Below are 16869 nucleotides of genomic sequence, written 5' to 3'. Positions count from 1 at the left end.
TTCTAGAAAAAAAACTCAGCAGAAAATTTTCATGACATTGTAACAGGTTAAGATTTCTTGAGAATTCCCTGGCAGTCCAGTGGTTAGGAATCTACGCTTTCACTGCCAAGGCCCGGGTTCAATCCCTGGTGGGAGAACTAAGATCCCACAAGTCATGTGACACAGCCAAAAACAAAAAAAAATATTCCTTAAACCAAATGCAAAAAGACTTAACCATAAAGGAAAACAATTGGTAAGTTATATCAGATGAAAATTTTAAATTTCTGTTCAGCAAAAAACACCTTTAAGAGAATAAAAAAAGATAAGCCATTGAACTGGGAAAAGAATATCGTTTGGGCTACATATATGTGTATATGCATACATACAACACACATAGATATACACATACACACATATATATTTTTATTACTGTCTAGAATATATATGAACTCTTACAAACCAAAAAGAAAAAGGCAGGGACCTCCTTGGTGGCGTAATTGTTAAGAATCCACCTGCCAGTGCAGGGGACACGGGTTCGAGCCCTGGTCCGGGAAGATCCCACATGTCACAGAGCAACTAAGCCCGTGAGCCACAACTACTGAGCCCGTGCGCCACATCTACTGAAGCCCACACGCCTAGAGCCCGTGCTCTGCAAAAAGAGAAGCCACCGCAATGAGAAGCCCGTGCACCTCAACGAAGGGTAGCCCCTGCTCGCTGCAACTAGAGAAAGCCCACGCGCAGAAACGAAGACCCAACACAGCCAAAAATAAATAAATAAATCTATTTTAAAAAAGTGTTTCTGTATCTATTGGATGATCATGTATTTCATGTATTTTTTTAAAAAAGAAAAAGGAAAAAGCAGACAACATAACAGAAAAATGAGCTCAAAAAGAACTTCACAAAAGAAGTTATTCAAGTGGCCAATAAACACAGAGAAAGGTGCTCAACATCACTAGTTTGCAGGCAAGCGGAACTTCAAACCACAGTGATCGCCACTCACACTAACCACAATGGCTAAAACATTTTACGCTGACCATACCAGGTGCGGGTAAGGATGGAGCTCCCGCAACTCTTATATCTGGCTATTGGGATTATGAGTTGGGGTGACAACAATGGAAAAGTGTTGACTGTATCTACCAAAGCTGAACAATTACACACCGTATGACCAGCAATGCACTCAGATATGTACCCAAAAGAAACATGGACGTAGGTTTACCAAAACACATGATGAGAATATTCCAACCTGTGTTATTTGCTGCCCCACTCCCAGGAAAGTCTCAAACACCCATCCACAGTTAGACAATCGCTGCCCTCAACAGCATGGATGAATCTCACAAACATAACGTTGAGTGAAAAAAGCAGACACGTTTGTAAACAGACAAAATTAATTCATGGTGAGTGTCTTAGCTTGGGCTGCTATAAAAGAATGCCATAGACTGGGGGGTTTATAAACAACAGAAATGTATTCCTCACGGTTCTGGAGCCTGACATCTGAGATCAGGACTCTGCTGAGGATCCTCTTCCTGGTTTGCAAGATCTCTCCTGTCTGCTCTTATAAAGACCCTAATTCCATCATGAGCGTTCCACCCTCATGACCTAATCTAATCCTAATGCCTCTTAAAGACCCCGCCTCCAAATACCATCTCACTGGGGATTAGCGTTTCAACATATGAATTTTGAGAGGACACAAACATTCAGTCTATAACAATGAGAAGTCAGGAGAGTGGGAGTAATACGGAGAGGGGACATGAAGGGGTGTTCTAAGGCACGTTTTCTTAATTGAGATTAAAATTGACATGTAACATTATATTAGTTTCAGCTGTACACATCACGATTCGATATATGTACATATTGGGAAGTGATCACCACAATATGAGTATTTCTTGACCTTTGTGCTGATTTCATAGGTACGTTTGCTTTGTCAAAAATTCAACAATCTATGTATTTATAATTGTGTCCTTTCTGTATATATGTTACGTTTTGATTAAAAATTTAGTCAAACAATAGAGAAGGGAAGGGGAAAGCGGGAGAGGAGTGTAGAATAGAAAAAGAGGGAGGGGGGGAGGAGAGAAGATGCCACAACCTCCCCAAGGAAATGGGGCTGACAGTTGGTCCCGCCAGGTCTCCAGGAGCCCAGAGCACAATTTCCCAGCATCGGCTGTGGCAAAGCACACTGAGGCTGGATTTGGTAGGGAACAGATGGCTAGAGAAAGGTGCCAGCGATCTTGCGCCGTCCTCCTTCTCCTGAGGGCTTGGATGTTGTGCAGCCTCGGTCAGCACTCTGTGCCCACTCTCCCTAGGTGGGCGGAGATTTGAGTGCCAAACTCTGGATGAAGAACAGGGATTAATTTGATCCTCCACCTGGGTACCTCTGAGTGGGCAGGCCTAGGGAATGGGGAGGCAGGGTGTGTGCGTGACCTGCGATGTGGCTGACCTCCACCTTGGTTCCACTCTTCCAGTCCGAGCTGGGGCAGGGGAGGGAGTGTGAGGGTCAGGACAGGGGTCGCTGAGATTGCAGCTGCCCGGAAGAGGTCTCCTGACCCCTGCCCGGCTCTGGCCAGGACGCCACAAAGGGCACTGCAGGCTGAGCCAAAGACAGCCAAGCCTCCTGAGCTGGGAGCCAAACTCCACAGGGGCTCCAGAGTGAATGCTCCAGCTTGTTCTTTGTTTCCTTCAATCTGGGACATAAGTTGCCCGAGATGATCCCTACTGGGCTGACGTTCTGAGTCTGCGATGGTCTGGAGCAGACCAGCTGAAGGAGAAGGCAGGAGGCCTGGGCTCTCGTTCTTTTACTGGCTTTGTGGCCGGGGGCACATCACAAGGCTGCCCTTGCCTCGGTTCCCTCCTCATAATGGGTGAGCGTCCTGTGCCGCCCATTATGGTAGCCACTGATCACATGGCATGTGGCTATTTAAATCTAGATTCAAATTAGTTAAAATTGAACAAAATGAAAAGCTCAGTTTTTCCACCGTGCTAGCCCACAGCGTGGCTAGTGGCTACTGTATTGGACAATGCAGGTGTAGAACATTTCCATCATTACAGAAAGTTATAGGGGGCAGGGCTGGGCTAGACCAATCTGTGGTTTCATGACCTTTTTATTACCCAAAGACCACTGTAGTCAACAGATACACTGAGGAAGAGGCGACCAGAGCCCCCAAGGTTCTTCACATTTCACAGTGGCTCCCAGGCTCTTGCATGGGGCCCCATCTGAGGGAAAGCTCCCAGCACCAGTGTTTGCTGATCTATTAGCTATAAAACTGTGTGTCTGGGATGAAGACGTAGTTTGAGACAATAGTAGCCACAGGTTATGAGTATTGGTTTCTTTCCAGGCTTTGTTTTCAGGACTTCATATACTCTATTTCGCTTAATCCTCACAAAAACCCTATGAAAGGTATTACCATTCATCTCCACCTACAGATGAGGCTCAGAGACTTTGAGTAACTTGCCCTAGGGCACACCATTAAGGAATTCAAACACCAGGAGATTCTGATTCCAAAGACGACCTCATAGCGCTGTCTTAAGCTTCTTTCCAGGCCTAGCAGATGTGGCCAGAAAGGCCCTGCGGTCACTGTTCCATGGGGGTGGGGGGGTCTCCATCACCACGGGACAGGGAACAAGTTCGTGCAGAAAGCCTGAGTGCTGCCCTGAGACAGCTGGTGCGCTGGGGGAGGGGGCTCAGGAGAGAAGCCGGGACTGAACAGACGGGGAATCCTTCCAGCTGGACCAGAGCTGATGGCCTGGACCGGTGGGGGGAGCGGGGAAGGGGTGTGGGTGGTGCAGAGAGAGTGCCTCCGCTCTGAAAGGAACGAGCATGTAGGGGTCACTCCTAAAGAGCAGCACGCGGCAGGTGAGGTGGTCCTGATTGTTTGGTGGACCCTGATTGGTGTAAGGCATCTCATGGAGGCCAGGACTGCTCTATTCTCTCTTCTCCCACCCCACCCCCAGTGGACTTCTCCCCTTTGGTTTTCCTTTAACCTGAGGTCACTTCATCCAGGCATGTTCGTTTCTTCTCGTTTATATAGCCTACAAGTGAATACATTCAACCTAGAGTTTTGCTAGCCCTGATTGGCCCAGGATGCAATCAGGTTTGCCGATTTTGCCCCCAGGAGGATCAGGCTGTTAAGGTAGGCTGGGAAAATCACAAGAGATTTGTCGGGATAGTGATCTTACAAAATCACCAGCTCTTAAAATGCCATTTGGATCCTGGAGTTCAGTTTAGAGACTAGTGGTAGGGTGACCAATCATCTTAAGGAGTTTCCACCATGTGAGAATTTCAGTGCTAAAACTGAGAAGTCCCCTGGCACACCAGGATGAGTCAGTCAATTAGTGGCTCCCCTCCAGGAAACTCACCTTCTCTTTCTAAATGCTGCTGGTCCCGTGGGACTTCAACACCTGACGTCACTCTGAGAATTGTCAGTGATGGGAGCTTTAGCTTGGCATGCAGGCTGTACTGCCAGAAACGTCCATGCCATCAATATACGTGAAAATGCCCACTTGGGAGCTTGGAACCTTTCAGTCAAAAATGAGCAGTTGCTGAAACAGGAGGGGAAGGGTGGAATCGCCAGCCACGGAGCAAGCCAACCGGCCAAGGCTCATGCCCACCCGGCCAGAACTGGAGGGATGATTCTGGGGCAAAAAGAGCCGAGAGCCAGAGTACTGTTTATTCTAGGGCAGCCGAGAGGCAGATACACTCCTCTTGGCCTCCTGCTGGGCCTCACGTGTTCAAAGCCACCTTCTTCAGGAAGACACAAGCCTCACCCTTCTGTCTCCCCCAGGTAGCAGGGGACATGCTGTCGCCTCCCGTCTCACACTGGACAAAGTGGAATGGGGGATTCAACCTGGGCAAAGATCAGGATTTGGGTTGCAGCTTCCCATTTATTTGTAATGCAAATAATACCCCAATATATGTGCAATGGGCACATGAAAGGATGATCAACATCACGTGTCACTAGGGAAATGCAAGTCAAAACTGTAGTGGAGGGACTTTCCTGGTGGTGCAGTGGTTAAGAATCCGCCTGCCAATGCAGGGGACACAGGTTCAAGCCCTGGTCCGGGAAGATCCCACATGCCGCGGAGCAACTAAGCCCGTGCGCCACAACTACTGAGCCTGTGGTCTAGAGCCCGTGCTCCACATCAAGAGAATCCACCACAAGGAGAAGCTCGTGCACCGCAATGAAGAGCAGCCCCCACTCACCACAACTAGAGAAACCCCACGCGCAGCAACGAAGACCCAATGCAGCCAAAAATAAATAAATTAATTAAAATGAATAAATAAAATTAAATATTTTTAAAAAGAGGAAAAGTTATGATACTAAGTGGAAGAAGCCAATCTGAAAAGGCTACAAAGTGTATGAGCCCAACTATGTGACATTCTGAAAAAGGTAAAACTATAGAGACAGTAGAGAGATCAGTGGTTACCAGGGGTTAGTGGGAAGGGAGGGATGAACAGGCAGAGCACAGAGGGTTTTTAGGGCAGTGAAACTACTCTGTATGATACTGTAATAGTGGATACATGTTGTTATGCATTTATCAAAGCCCATAGGATGTACAACACCAAGAGTAAACCCTAAGGTAAACTACAGGCTCCGGATGAAAATGATGTGTTAACATAGGTTCATCAATTGTAAGAAATGTACCACTTTGGGGGACTTCCCTGGTGGCACAGTGGTTAAGAATCTGCCTGCCAATGCAGGGGACACAGGTTCGAGCCCTGGTCCAGGAAAACCCCACATGCCACGGAACAACTAAGCTGTGCACTGCAACTACTGAGCCTGCACTCTAGAGCCCATGAGCCACAACTACTGAGCCCATGAGCCACAACTACTGAAACCCACACGCCTAGAGCCCGTGCTCCCCAACAAGAGAAGTCACCGCAATTAGAAGCCCGCGCAACGCAATGAAGAGTAGCCCCCACTCGCCACAACTAGAGAAAGCCCACGTGCAGCAATGAAGACCCAACGCAGCCATAAATAAATAAATAAATAAAATTTAAAAAAAAAAAGAAATGTACCTCTTTGGTGCGGGATATTGATAGCGGGGTAGGTTATGCACGTATAGGAGCAGGGGGCCTGTGGACACTGTATTTTCCACTCAGTTTTATTGTGAACCTAAAACTGCTCTAAAAAATAAAGTTTGTTAATTAAAAAAAAAAAAAAAAAAAAAAACTACTGGTCACCCACTGAGCACACAAGCCATTTTCCTGTCTCCTAGGCTTTGTACATGCCACCCTTCCCCTCTTGTTGGCCTGGAAATCTCCTCTCCCATCTTTCAAACCTTGCCTGGATGTACTTCCTCCCAAAAGCCTTTCCTGACCCACCTTTGTGCTATTCCCATACTTTGAAGATGTGTTTATTATTTCACGTATCGCATTGTATTCTGATAATTGATTTCACAGCCATTGTCTCGTGTGCTCACCCTCAAGGCCTAGACTAATGCCCAATGCACTGGAGTCCCTCAGGGTTTGTCTGCGGGTGTCCTAAACCATGCTGCCTCTCCCTAGGCACTTGGAAGATCTTCTGAAACCTCCCTCTGCACCCCCTCCCCATCCCAATTATTCACTGATTTATCCTTTACCTTCCTACCAATAATTAACAAAGTGACTAACGTTTACTTACCATGCAGGTTTTGGGGGGCCTGTGATAGGTGCTTTTTGGAATTCTAGACTGGAAACTCCTTGAAAGTTGTGTATCAGCAAGGGTTCTATAGTCGCAAGGAATAAAAACTAACCTTTTCTAACTTCGGCAAGAAGACAGGATTTCCTGGGAGGCTTCAGGGCCAGGCTGGGTGGAACTAGGACATCTCTGGGGATCTCAGGAGAAGCAACACCTTGAGGCCTCTCTCCAGCTCCAGCCACCAGGTAACAGCTCCAGCCACCTTCCAACTCCTCCCAAGATTCAAATTTCTAGATTGGCCTAGCTTCGGTCACGTGTCCATCACCATGACTGGGGTGACTGGGGGCTCAGGGTCCTCTGAGAGCCCTTCTAGAACCACATGGAAGGGGAGTTAGGGGCTCCCACTAACACAGAGAGCATGAATTGTGCACTTAACACAGCCTGACACAGCAGGTGCTCAAGTGTTTGTAATGAATGAATGTGTGAATGCAGGAACTTGCCTCCGAGGAGACACCATCTTCCCAACCCATGCCAGGCTGGCCTAGGACTTTCTCCTTCCGAAGATAGTTCATGACCTCTCTCAGGACCTGCCCTGCTGAGGAGGGCCCGGTGTGTTGGATTCACTGGGTTAGCAGGTCCACAGGGCCTGGAGGGGCAGCTCAGACCCAGACGCTTGCAGGCATGGCCAGGATAGGAAAGCCAAGCCTTAGACACAAGATCAAGCCAGAGGAGGAGCCAGATTCTGTACTCCACCAGATTCTGTGCTCTATGAGAATCCACTCAGTAGTGGAATACTGAGAACAAGTAGATTTAAGAACATTGACTTCACCTGAAATCTTCTAGGAAGATGGATTCATCAAAGCTCGGCGGTAATGGGACCTCAGAAGTCATCTATTGCCACCCCTTACTTTTACAGGTCAGGAAACTGAGATCCAGGGAGGTGTAGTGTTTTGTTCAAGGTCATAGCATATTCATGCAGGTCTCTTCCATCACAGTTCAGGGCTCTTTCTACTGTGCAGCCATGGACCTCTGGGGTGATGATGGGATCTGGGGACCCTTTTCCTTGGTCATCTAGATGTCAACTGGCTTGTTCCATTTGGGGTCCACTTTATTCCACTCTTCCTGCCTTTTTGGTCCATAGAACCTGGATGGTGGCAGTTCTTCAGTGCTGATGGGGCGAACTGCACCATGTATCATGAGATTTCCTCACCTTTACCAAATGTTCAACGTTAACACCCAGGCCCGTTCCCACCTGCATCAGCTAGCTATTGCTGCTTAAGAAATCGTTCCAAAAAGGTAGTAGCTTATAACAACAACATTTTATTTAGCTCACAGTCTGCATGTTGGCAATTTAGGCTGGGCTCAGCTGATCCATTCTTCTGGTCCTGGCTCAGCTCCCTCATTTATCAGCAGTCAGCTGTGGGACGGATAGGCAGGCCTGCTGTCTTGGCTGGGCTCTCTCACATGTTTTGGGGTCAATTGATTGTAGATCTCGTCTAGGATGGTTTTGACTTGGACTGCTGGACTGTCCTCCATAATGTCTCTCATGATCCAGCAGACCTTCCTGGTCCTGTTCACATGATGGGGGAAAGGGTGAAGAGGGCCAGCAGAAGCCCTCAGGCCTCTGTTACATTCTATTGGCCAAAGCAAATCATAAAGCCAGCTCTGGGGAATTCCCTGGCCGTCCAATGGTTAGGGTTTGGCGCTTTCATGGCTGTGGGCCCAGGGTTTGATCCCTGGTCAGGGAACTAAGATCTCACAAACCACATGGTGTGGCTAATAAATAAATAAACAAACAAATAAAAGTTAGCTCGGATTCAAGAAGTAGGGAAATAGACTCCACCTATTAATGGGAGGAGTTACATATTACTGCAAAACTCATTGCAAAACATTATTTATAATTGCCCAAAAGTGGAAGCAACACAAATGTCCACCAACTGATGAATGGATAAATAAAATGTGGTGTATCCATATAATATAATATTATTGGTCATAGAAAGTAAAGAAGAATGAATATATGCTACATGTATGAACCTTGAAATATGATTAGTGAAAGAAGCCAGACACAAAAGACCACATTTTGTATAATTCCATTTATATGATATGTCCAGGATAGGCAAATCTATAGGGACAGAAAGTAGATTAGTGGTTTCCTGGGGCTGGGATAAGGGGGGGAATGGAGTTTCTTTTTAGGGGTGTTGAAAATGGTACAAAACTAGTGATGCAGGTGCATAACTCTGTGAATACACTAGTAACCACTGAATTATACAATTTTAAAGGGTGAATTTTATGATATGTGAATTATATCTCAATAAAGCTATTAATTAAAAAGTAAACAAGTGAAAAAAAAACTTATTGCAAAACAAATCTACCAAAATAAGAAAATATCGTTTTGGAACATTTATAAATGAAGGAAATAAAATTGTAATCCTTATTGATGAACCTTCATCTTTTATGTATAGATATATCTTGATAGTTTAACTAAAAGTGAAATTTAAGGCTTCAGTGATATCTAATGGTTTTCCTTGTCCTCCTGTAACAATATTTGAAGTAGCATTTTAAGCTTTATTGTTGATACTCAAGAAAAATTATTCCACTGAGAAGACTTTACAAGTAAACATGATTGATTTTGTGTGGATAGTGTCCATGTAATGCTAGTAAGAATGTCTAAAGTTCTAGCCAAAGATTAGAAGATTTTCTGGATGTTTTGATACTTAGTGGATATATTCAATTATCTTGTGAATGATGCATTAAAAGATGTAAATCAATTAAATAACTTTAAATCTCTTCTTTAAAAAGCATTATATTTACTACTACATCAAATAAATATCAAATAAAATTAGATAATATATCTTACAAGGTGAGAACCTAAAAATGGAAAATCAGAAGAATAGTTGTATCTCAGTGAGGTGCTAGAGCTACAAAAGTAGTTTGGAAATTGAACTGAGCCTTCAATATTATCTTTAATAGAAATTACAAAATAGTAGTAGCTAACATTTGGAAAATGAAAACACTTAAAGAGATTTTAGTAAATGATATTCTAACAGAGATGTCAGTACTTTCTTTAGTTCTACAAGAAAGACATGTTTTGGTTCTTGAAGCTGATAAAATAATAAAAGTGATTGAGCATATAAAACTGATAATGGAAATCATGAAAAGAAGCAGAAAGTATTAGAAAAACAAAGAAATATGATATACCTTATGAAAAACAAAGTGGCAATTCCTAGGAAAAAATCCTATTTATCTAATAAATTACATGAGAACATGTTTGCTGTTTTATGATAAAAGTAAATAAACATAGTAAACTTTGCTGTCTTTTCATTTATTTGATCCTGAAATTAGGCCAGCTGACATTTGCAAAGCTCTGTAGATTTTGAGTAAACAAAAATTAATAAAATTTAGCCACCTTGTATGACATTCTAACAAAATATTTTCAAGATAGTTGACAATAGAGAAATTGGCTATATAAAAACCTTTCTACGATAAAAGCTAGAAAAATTCCATATGTAAATGCTTTGGGTTTAGCTGAGAGAAATTCCAGTGTCCAGAGCGAGTTGTTGACAATAAAAGTGATTCTCTACCTAGACGGTTTGTCACTTGATGCTGCTGGTTTAATGAGAAAGCTGTTGGAAAAGTTTGATGTAATCCCTAAATCAGATAGTGGCCCAGACAGGGGGCGCCATTTAGCTAGTGACAGCTGTGCTAAACAAAAGATCACACTAACAGTGTCTAAATATCAAAAAATAATTTGGAAATTATTAGAATAATGGGGTGAATTATTTATATGACAATATGTACCCTTTCATTTTATGTATATGAAATATATATATTTTAGGTTATCTCAAGAATAAAAGAAAATATATTAATTTTTAATTTTTATATTAATTTATATTCCATATCAGTCATTGAATATTTTTAATACCATCCTGCCTGTGAAACAGTGAAGTAGGAATCAGCCCTGTTTTATTTTTATATTCCCCCAGCTTTTTATTATGTAAATTTTCAAACACACAGAAGAGTAGAAAGAATAGTACAATAAACACCTAGATTCAGCAGTTGTTAACATTTGCCATATTGTCTTTCTCTGTATATGTGGTTTCTGAGCCATTTGAATGCGAGCTGTAGACATCATGACTTTTCACCCCAAACATACAGCCTGTATTTCCTAAAATCCAGGCGATTCTCTCATATAAAAATAATATAATTATTGTGCCTAAGAAAACTCACAAGAATTTTTTTCTTTTTAAGAGTTGGCCATCTCTCTTTTTAAAAATATTTATTTATTTATTATTTATTTGGTTGCGCTGGGTCTTAGTTGCGGCAGGCAGGCTCCTTAGTTGTGGCATGCGAACTCTTAGTTGCAGCATGCATGTGGGATCTAGTTCCCTGACCAGGGGTCGAGCCCGGGCCCCCTGCATTGGGAGCATGGAGTCTTAACCACTGCACCACCAGGGAATTCCCAATAATTTTCCAATATCATCTAACCTAGTCCCTATTCAAATTTTCCCTAATGTATAGTTTTTTAATTTAATTTTTATTTTATATTGGAATGTAGTTGATTTACAATGTTGTCTTAGTTTCAGGTGTACAGCAAAAGGATTCAGTTATACATATACATATATCCATTCTTTTCAGATTCTTTTCCCATATAGGTTATTACAGAGTATTGAGTAGAGTTCCACTTGCTATACAGTAGGTCCTTGTTGATTATCTATTTTAAATATAGTTGTGTGTATATGTTCATCCCAAGCTCCTAATTTATCCCTCCTGCCTCCCCACGTTTCCCCTTTGGTAAACATAAGTTTGTTTTCGAAGTCTGTGAGTCGGTCCTAATGCATAGTTTTTTTCAAAGTCAAAGCCAATCAAGCTTGTTGCGTTTCTATAATCTCTTTTAGTCAGAACGGTCCCTCTACTGTTTTTACCCCCATGACAATGACTTTTTGAAGACATTAGGCCAGTTATCTCATAGAATGTCCCATGTTCTGGATTTGTCTGATTGTTTGGTCATGATATTGTTTACCTTGTCCTTGTCTATTTCTTGTAAACTGGAAGTTAGGCTTAAAGACTTGATTAGATTCAGGTTAGAAAATGGGTAAAAATACTTCACAGTGCACTCATAATGGCATCACATCAGAAGGCCCATGATGTCATTCTGTGTCCCTGTTAGTGATGCTAAGACAGATCACTTGATTAAGGGGTGACAGTGAGATCTTGCCACTGTAAACAGAGATTTTGGAGACATCCAAGGGCATTGGAACACAGACAAAGCAATAGATAATACGAAGGAGTTATTAATTTCATTAGGGGTGATAATGGGTTTGTGGTTATATACGAAAATGTCCTTAGTTTTTAGATATACACACAGAAGTATTTAAAAATAGGCAAAAGGCTGGGATATTGGGACTTCGTTGGTGGTCCAGTGGGTAAGACCCCACACTCCCAATGCAGGGGGCCCTGGTCGGGGAACTAGATCCTGCGCGCATGCCACAACTGAGAGTTCACATGCCGCAACTAAGAAGTCCGCATGCCGCAACCAAGATCCCACGTGCCGCAACAAAGACCCAGGGCAGCCAAATTAATAAATAAATAATTTTAAAAAAAAAATAGAAAGAAAATCATCATTAAAAAAAAAAGGCTGGGATGTTGGAGGTATATTTTAAAAGAACATAGCAATAATTTTTTAAAGGAAAAGAGGTAGATTAAGCAAAGGTGTCAAACTGATAATCCTTGAAGATGGGGGAGCAAAAAGAGTGGTTCTTCATATTAATTTCTTTACTTTTGTGTATCTTTATAAACTTTCATATTAAAAAAAAATAGAGAGGAAAAAAAGACTGAGTGAATGATTTGGAGATGGTGAAGTCAAACACAGCTAGACCCTGAATACGCATTGGCAACTAGCCCAAACCCAAATCCCATGGATTACTGATTGTGACCTTGGTCACTGTCAAATTTTTTTCTTGCTCTCACAGCATACCGATCACATGCCAAGGCAGCCAACTTTACAAAACAGATCAGAATATTTTCACCCCTTTTTTAAAGGGTAAAATACCTTTCACCAATCTTAACTTTCTAAGGTTCACTCATACTTGTTTGCCCAAGTGAAAGGTCACAGATTATTCTCCAAAAATGGCCAAAGGGTGAAGTTTAAAACAACAGCTGTTTCTAAGTGGTAGATCTTGCTCTTTGAACAGTTTTCTGTCCTATGTCTTGGCATAGAGTGGGTGTCAATAAATATTTGTTGCCTGAATGTTGAATGAAAAGAGGATACAGTTCTGGGAGCCACACAAGGCTTTCCCTCACATGTGGTTGGAGAACCCCATCCTGGCCTTGGAAGAAAACCCAATCAGTGGAAGAAACCGTACTCATGGGACTACTTTCCGGGCCCTTCTGGGTTTCTCCAGGGGACTGCATGTAATGCTCTTCAGGATGGCCTTGGCTTCCCAGGGCACTTTACTTAGGAAGATGTCCAAATGGGCTCTGGCCAGCTGTCAGATAATTGCTTCTTTGATGCTTTACAGTTTACAAAGGCATTTTTATGTTTCTCAGCAATTCCCTCCACCACCCCGCAGGGCAAGCAGCATCACCCTCAAGCCCATTTTACAGATGAGATCACGGAGGTCCTTAATGGAAATCTGATTCTCAATCTTGCTCGACACTCTACTGAATTTGTGCATACCCTTGTGCACTGGATAATGGCCCCAACAGGCCTGGGGTGGAAACTGCCTATCAGTAAGTTCTTCATAACAAGAGCAGTTTAAGGAAGTCAAAAATTTTACTAGTAACCTCTCTGGATGATAATCCCTGTCTTCTCACCTAATTCTTCAGAAACTAGTATATCTATGGGCAGCTTTATTTGGGTCCCTCTCTTTTCGTTCAACATTCAGGCAACAAATATTTATTGACACCCACTCTATACCAAGCCTGTGCTGGTGCCAGGAATTCTGAGGTGCCTCAGTTCTTTTCCTGCCCTTGAGGGCCTCACGTCCTGCTGGGGAGTCTGACGCATGACTGAAAACTCCCTACAAAGTGCTGAGTGCTATCCCAAGACATGTGCAAGGTGGCAGACAGAGGTTTGAACAAGGTACTCAGATTGCACAGTCTTTCCAGGTGAGTCAGAAAGGTTTCTTAAATGTGGCGACATCTGAGCTGGGCCTTAAACAATGAGTAGGATTGTGACAGATTGAGAAGATGCAGAACTTTTTAAGGATTCACATTGCATAAAATTGGTCTCAACTTTCCATCTCACATGTGCCAGGGATCTACCTTGGACTTACTACAGCCATCCCTCGGTATCCACAGGGGATGGCTTGGTATGCCCCCCCACTCCGCTCAGATACCAAAACCCAAAGATGCTCAAGTCTCTTATATAAAATGGAGGGGGCGGTATTTGTATATAACCTACACACATCCTCCTCTGTACTTTAAATCATCTCTAGATTACTTATAATACCTAATAGAATGTAAAGGCTAAGTAAACGGTTGCCAGTGCATGGCAAATTCAAGTGTTGTCTTTTAGAACTTTCTAGAATTTTTTTTCTGAATATTTTAAATCCGAGCTTGGTTGAATCCACAGATGCAGAACCCACAGATATGGAGGGCTGACTATATTTCTAGAGAGGGGTTACTTATTGCCCCCAAATTTCTCCAACAAACCCACCATCTGAAACTATCTGAAAGGTGTTTTGGATGATCCACATCTTAGTACAGCTAAACCACAGCTGTTTCTAATCAGGCAAGATAAATGACTAATGGCCCTGAGCTCTATACAGCAATGCCCACAATTGGTTGGCCACAGCAAATGTCCCAAGCAAGCATATATGTGCTTTGGAATCAAACACCTCGCAGGCTCCTTTGTATGTGGATTGGACTATCAGGGGTCTACACCTCCTAACACATAACACAATCTAAGGCGCCTGGAGCAGGAAGGGCACCATACTAAAGAAAAAACATGGGAATTCCCTGGCAGTCCAGTGGTCAGGACTCTGCGCTTTCACTGCTAAGGGTCCAGGTTCAGTCCCTGGTTGGGGAACTAAGATCTCGTAAGCCAAGTGGAACGGCCAAAAAAAAAAAAAACAAGAATAACCACAAGCAGAACACACGAATCCTGCAGAGAGTTACCTGCGAGATCAAGGAAATCATTGTTACATATTAAGACTCCAAAAATCCATTTTGTAGTGAGCACTTATGCCTTAGAGAAATATCATTAGTAATTGCTCCAGTTTTGAATCACTTTCAGTCTCAGAAAGCTTTTTTTTTTTTTAATTAATTTATTATTTATTTTTGGCTGTGTTGGGTCTTCGTTTCTGTGCGAGGGCTTTCTCTAGTTGCGGCAAGTGGGGGCCACTCTTCATCGCGGTGCGCGGGACTCTCACTATCGCAGCCTCTCTTGTTGCGGAGCACAGGCTCTAGACGCGCAAGCTCAGTAATTGTGGCTCACGGGCCCAGTTGCTCCGCGGCATGTGGGATCTTCCCAGACCAGGGCTCGAACCCGTGTCCCCTGCATTGGCAGGCAGATTCTCAACCACTGCGCCACCAGGGAAGCCCAGAAAGCATTTCTTAAATGCTTCTTGGAAATTTAGGAAATGGATTCTGAACTAAGGCAAGTGGAACTGGCTCTAGATTTATTAGAAAAAAGAATCAGTGTCAATGCAAAACAAAGTGTAATCAGTGTCAATGCAAAAACATGGCATCATCTGGAAATAAAATAAAAGTTGAATGCAGGGAAGTTAGCAGCATCAACAAGGCTGATCTTACTTTGGCCACAAATCTAAAAAATTGAAGTGTGGTGGTGAAGAGACGCACAGTCAAGAATGTTTCCAGAATCACCTCTATAGGGTGGTGTGCATGAAATAATTCATGTAGCCAATGACCCAACATTTCTGAAGTCTTTTATTATACACTTACTGCAGAAATATTAGAAAATGCAGTAAGTGAAGGACGGAAGAACTGCCATGATCTAGGGTCAACACTGTTACCACTTCGGTGAACATCCTTCTAGATTGTTTTCTATCAACACGAATATTACATAAAAACTTTTGCCCCGCAAAAATCAGATCATACCTTCCATACTATTCGGAAACCTGGCTTTCTTCATTTGGTATCTAGAAACAATCTTTCCATGTCAAGAAATCTTTTTGATTTCTACCTCAATACACTTAGTAGCTGCAGACTATTTCTTCTGTGGGTGCACCAAAACTTAACCATTCCACTATCATTAGCATTAATTTCTAGTTTTTTTGCTATTGAAAAATGCTGCAATGAACTACCTTTTGCTAAATCCGCACAAACAGAAGGCCACTTCCAAGTTCTACATTCTAGACCATGTGTAGCATACGGCATTCAAGGGCACATCTCCCTGTTGATGTTCCAAAACCTCACTGCTAGAGAGTGCCCCTCTCCCAATCTCCAGGGATCAGAACAAACCCAGAGTAACCCAATTTGGATGGACTCTATGTCCTGACTCCCCTGCCTTATTTAGGACATCACAAAAACCACTGTAAAAAAAGAAGGCAGTTAAGCTAAATCCCAGAACTTTTCCCAAATCAGTTTGCCATGAAGTTGAAAAGTAAACATTTTCCATTATTTATTAGCACCATATTTGCAGAACCAGTTGCCTTCAGGCTCCCTGTCCAGCAGAATTAAGGCTTGCCGTGGGAAAGGATGAAGCAGAACCTTGTAACAGAGTGAAGATCTTTCAGTAACTGAGATGAAACCTACAGTCAAGGCAAATCAGACCCAGAACACAATTAATTACCATTACTTCTTTCTATTGTATTTAAATTTTATATTCCCCAACTCTTTTCTTACCTCCTTAAAATATGAATTCACAAGGTGGTCAATTTAAATCTTTTTATTAAAGCAGTTATGGTCATTGCCCCACAGTGTCTAGAATTTTAAATTAGGATTTGAATGTTTGGAGATGAGATTTCTGTTTCTACGTTTTGATCTTTCTCCAGAAAAGCCAATTACAACATGTTAATAAGCATTTCCAGACTTTCAAGTAAGTTAAAAGAATCCAGTCTTCTTTTCTCTAAATTAGTTGGAGGAGACATAGAGTAGAATCCTAAAAGGCTACGATCCCCATTTTAAAATCCTGATGAAAGAAGCCTATCACCTTGGACTCTGGAAGAGATACAGCACTAACCTGGCATGGCCCCCACAGAACCCAGAAGATACTTGTTAGCCAGCAGACACTCATTCTAAGGCGATTCCGTAATTCCAAAGACACTCTAGGAGCACCAAATTCTATAACATCTCAATCAGTAGGTGATTCGGCTGA

This window comes from Balaenoptera borealis (genome assembly GCF_965194805.1).
Source record: "Balaenoptera borealis genome assembly, chromosome: 10".
In the NCBI taxonomy this organism is placed as follows: Eukaryota; Metazoa; Chordata; class Mammalia; order Artiodactyla; family Balaenopteridae; genus Balaenoptera; species Balaenoptera borealis.
Note: the sequence above shows the minus strand (reverse complement) of the source record.